Genomic DNA, 5000 nt, shown 5'->3' with positions numbered 1-5000 from the left:
ACTTCCAATATATTAGACAGCAACTGGACAACCATCCCACTTCCAATATATTTGACACCATCAGAATATATTGCAATTGGACAACCATCCCACTTCCAATATATTAGACAGCAACTGGACAACCATCCCACTTCCAATATATTTGACACCATCAGAATATATTGCAATTGGACAACCATCCCACTTCCAATATATTAGACAGCAACTGGACAACCATCCCACTTCCAATATATTTGACACCATCAGAATATATTGCAATTGGACAACCATCCCACTTCCAATATATTTGACACCATCAGAATATATTGCAATTGGACAACCATCCCACTTCCAATATATTAGACAGCAACTGGACAACCATCCCACTTCCAATATATTAGACAGCAACTGGACAACCATCCCACTTCCAATATATTTGACACCATCAGAATATATTGCAATTGGACAACCATCCCACTTCCAATATATTAGACAGCAACTGGACAACCATCCCACTTCCAATATATTAGACAGCAACTGGACAACCATCCCACTTCCAATATATTTGACACCATCAGAATATATTGCAATTGGACAACCATCCCACTTCCAATATATTTGACAGCAATTGGACAACCATCCCACTTCCAATATATTTGACACAAGTCAAATATATTGCAATTGGGATCCCAATTCACATATATTTGACACAAGTCAAATATATTGCAAATGGGATCCCAATTCGCATATATTTGACACAAGTCAAATATATTACAATTGGGATCCCAATTCACATATATTTGACACAAGTCAAATATATTGCAATTGGGATCCCAATTCACATATATTTGACACAAGTCAAATATATTACAATTGGGATCCCAATTCACATATATTTGACACAAGTCAAATATATTGCAATTGGGATCCCAATTCACATATATTTGACTTGTGTCAAATATATTGCAATTGGGATCCCGATTCACATATATTTGACACAAGTCAAATATATTGCAATTGGGATCCCAATTCACATATATTTGACACAAGTCAAATATATTGCAATTGGGATCCCGATTCACATATATTTGACACAAGTCAAATATATTGCAAATGGGATCCCAATTCACATATATTTGACACAAGTCAAATATATTGCAATTGGGATCCCAATTCACATATATTTGACTTGTGTCAAATATATTGCAATTGGGATCACAATTGCAAATTATATCTTACCCAGAGCCCCAGGCTCCCAGAAGGGAGCTGGGCTGTGATAAGGCTTGCCCCGGAGCCTACCACTGGTGCTAAGACTCCCATAAGCCTCTGGATCTCTGCAGAGTCCCAGAGTCCCAGAGTCCCAGAGTCCCAGAGCCCCAGGGACCCAGAGCCCCAGAGCCCCAGAGCCCCAGAGCCCAAGAGCCCCAGAGTCCCAGAGTCCCAGAGTCCCAGGGACCCAGAGTCCCAGGGACCCAGAGTCCAAGGGACCCAGAGTCCCAGGGACCCAGAGACCCAGAGCCCCAGGGACCCAGAGTCCCAGGGACCCAGAGCCCCAGGGACCCAGAGACCCAGAGACCCAGAGCCCCAGGGACCCAGAGTCCCAGAGCCCCAGAGTCCCAGGGACCCAGAGACCCAGAGCCCCAGAGTCCCAGAGTCCCAGAGTCCCAGAGTCCCAGAGCCCCAGAGCCCCAGAGCCCCAGAGCCCCAGGGACCCAGAGCCCCAGAGTCCCAGAGCCCCAGAGCCCCAGAGCCCCAGGGACCCAGAGACCCAGAGACCCAGAGACCCAGAGCCCCAGAGTCCCAGAGCCCCAGGGACCCAGAGCCCCAGAGCCCCAGAGCCCCAGAGCCCCAGAGCCCCAGTGCCCCAGAGTCCCAGAGCCCCAGAGCCCCAGAGTCCCAGGGACCCAGAGTCCCAGAGCCCCAGGGACCCAGAGCCCCAGAGCCCCAGAGCCCCAGGGACCCAGAGCCCCAGAGACCCAGAGCCCCAGAGCCCCAGGGAACCAGAGCCCCAGAGTCCCAGGGACCCAGAGACCCAGAGACCCAGAGCCCCAGGGACCCAGAGCCCCAGAGTCCCAGGGACCCAGAGCCCCAGAGCCCCAGGGACCCAGGGACCCAGAGCCCCAGAGCCCCAGAGTCCCAGAGCCCCAGAGTCCCAGGGACCCAGAGACCCAGAGCCCCAGAGCCCCAGAGTCCCAGGGACCCAGAGCCCCAGAGCCCCAGGGACCCAGAGCCCCAGAGCCCCAGAGTCCCAGGGACCCAGAGTCCCAGAGCCCCAGAGCCCCAGGGACCCAGAGACCCAGAGTCCCAGGGACCCAGAGCCCCAGAGCCCCAGGGACCCAGGGACCCAGAGCCCCAGAGCCCCAGAGCCCCAGAGTCCCAGGGCCCCAGAGCCCCAGGGACCCAGAGCCCCAGAGCCCCAGAGTCCCAGGGACCCAGAGCCCCAGAGCCCCAGGGACCCAGGGACCCAGAGCCCCAGAGCCCCAGGGACCCAGGGACCCAGAGTCCCAGGGACCCAGAGACCCAGAGACCCAGAGACCCAGAGACCCAGAGCCCCAGAGTCCCAGAGCCCCAGGGACCCAGAGCCCCAGAGTCCCAGGGACCCAGAGACCCAGAGACCCAGAGCCCCAGAGTCCCAGAGCCCCAGGGACCCAGAGCCCCAGAGTCCCAGGGACCCAGAGACCCAGAGCCCCAGGGACCCAGAGCCCCAGAGCCCCAGAGTCCCAGGGACCCAGAGACCCAGAGCCCCAGAGCCCCAGAGTCCCAGAGCCCCAGAGTCCCAGAGCCCCAGAGTCCCAGGGCCCCAGGGACCCAGAGCCCCAGAGCCCCAGAGTCCCAGAGCCCCAGAGCCCCAGAGCCCCAGGGACCCAGAGCCCCAGGGACCCAGAGCCCCAGAGTCCCAGGGACCCAGAGACCCAGAGTCCCAGGGACCCAGAGACCCAGAGCCCCAGGGACCCAGAGCCCCAGAGCCCCAGAGTCCCAGAGACCCAGAGACCCAGAGACCCAGAGCCCCAGAGCCCCAGGGACCCAGGGACCCAGAGTCCCAGGGACCCAGAGTCCCAGGGACCCAGAGACCCAGGGACCCAGAGACCCAGAGACCCAGAGACCCAGAGCCCCAGAGCCCCAGAGCCCCAGAGCCCCAGAGTCCCAGAGTCCCAGAGTCCCAGAGTCCCAGGGACCCAGGGACCCAGGGACCCAGAGCCCCAGAGCCCCAGGGACCCAGAGACCCAGAGACCCAGAGCCCCAGGGACCCAGGGTCCCAGGGACCCAGAGACCCAGAGCCCCAGGGACCCAGGGACCCAGGGACCCAGAGACCCAGAGACCCAGAGCCCCAGGGACCCGGCGCACCGGTCGAACCTATCTGGCCCACACTTAAGCCCCCGCCCTCGGACTAAACCAATCAGCCTGCACCGTCAAAAAAGATGCCCACTGGTAGACCTGGAACCTTAAAATATATTGGAAGTGGGATGGTTGCCCAATTGCTGTATAATATATTGCAAGTTCATCCTGCCCACTGGTGGACCTGGGAGCCAAAACGGCGCGCAATATATTGGAAGTGGGACGGTTGCGCAATCGCTGTACAATATATTGGAAGTGGGATGGTTGCCCAATTGCTGTATAATATATTGCAAGTTCATCCTGCCCACTGGTGGACCTGGGAGACAAAACGCCGCACAATATATTGAAAGTGGGATGGTTGCCCAATTGCTGTACAATACATGGGAAGTGGGATGGTTGTCCAGTTCATTACACCCTCATCCTGGGCCTCTGATTAGGCTTGCCCCGGAGCTTACCACCGGTGCCTACCTCCAGGGGCTTATTCACCCCAACGCCCTGGTCCCCTAACCCGGCATGAATTTCACCAAGGGTCCCCTACCTCCGGGGCTCCCTATCAGCCAATACATTAAGAACACCTCATCCTGGGCCTCTGATAAGGCTTGCCCCGGAGTTTACCACCGGGGCCTACCTCCGGGGCCTAATTAAACCCAACGCCCTGGTTCCCTGAACGGGCCTTATTCAAACAACCTCTCCGCCGCCTAAGCTCCGGAGCTTCCTTTTGGCTCCCAGAGGCCCAGAGGCCCAGGCTCCCAGAGGCCCAGGCTACCAGAGGCCCAGAGGCCCAGAGGCCCAGAGCCCCAGAGGCCCAGAGACCCAGGCTACCAGAGGCCCAGGCTCCCAGAGACCCAGAGGCCCAGAGGCCCAGAGGCCCAGAGGCCCAGAGACCCAGAGACCCAGAGTCCCAGAGACCCAGAGACCCAGGGCCCCAGAGACCCAGAGGCCCAGAGGCCCAGAGACCCAGAGACCCAGAGCCCCGGGGACCCAGAGACCCAGAGCCCCAGAGTCCCAGGGACCCAGAGCCCCAGAGCCCCGGGGACCCAGAGCCCCAGAGCCCCGGGGACCCAGAGCCCCAGAGCCCCAGAGCCCCAGAGGCCCAGAGGCCCAGAGGCCCATAGACCCAGAGGCCCAGAGTCCCAGAGACCCAGAGACCCAGAGACCCAGGGCCCCAGAGACCCAGAGACCCAGGGCCCCAGAGACCCAGAGACCCAGAGACCCAGAGACCCAGAGCCCCAGAGACCCAGAGACCCAGAGCCCCAGGGACCCAGAGCCCCAGAGCCCCAGAGCCCCAGAGACCCAGAGACCCAGAGACCCAGAGCCCCAGAGTCCCAGGGACCCAGAGCCCCGGGGACCCAGAGCCCCGGGGACCCAGAGCCCCAGAGCCCCGGGGACCCAGAGACCCAGAGCCCCAGAGGCCCAGAGGCCCAGAGGCCCAGAGGCCCAGAGGCCCAGAGCCCCAGAGTCCCAGAGTCCCAGGGACCCAGAGCCCCAGAGCCCCGGGGACCCAGAGCCCCAGAGCCCCGGGGACCCAGAGACCCAGAGCCCCAGAGTCCCAGGGACCCAGAGCCCCAGAGCCCCGGGGACCCAGAGACCCAGAGCCCCAGAGTCCCAGGGACCCAGAGCCCCAGAGCCCCGGGGACCCAGAGCCCCAGAGACCCAGAGACCCAGAGACCCAGAGACCCAGAGCC

General features: G+C 59.5%; 1 pseudogene; it reads right to left on the bottom strand.

Moving 5' to 3' along the window:
* Window positions 1-5000, bottom strand: part of LOC136684500 (28S ribosomal RNA) — an 11296-nt pseudogene that overhangs the window by 2352 nt on the left and 3944 nt on the right.

Source organism: Hoplias malabaricus, unplaced genomic scaffold (genome assembly GCF_029633855.1).
Source record: "Hoplias malabaricus isolate fHopMal1 unplaced genomic scaffold, fHopMal1.hap1 scaffold_60, whole genome shotgun sequence".
Classification (NCBI taxonomy): domain Eukaryota; kingdom Metazoa; phylum Chordata; class Actinopteri; order Characiformes; family Erythrinidae; genus Hoplias; species Hoplias malabaricus.
The sequence above is the reverse complement of the archived record's forward strand: the minus strand, read 5'-3'. Positions and strand labels throughout refer to the sequence as shown.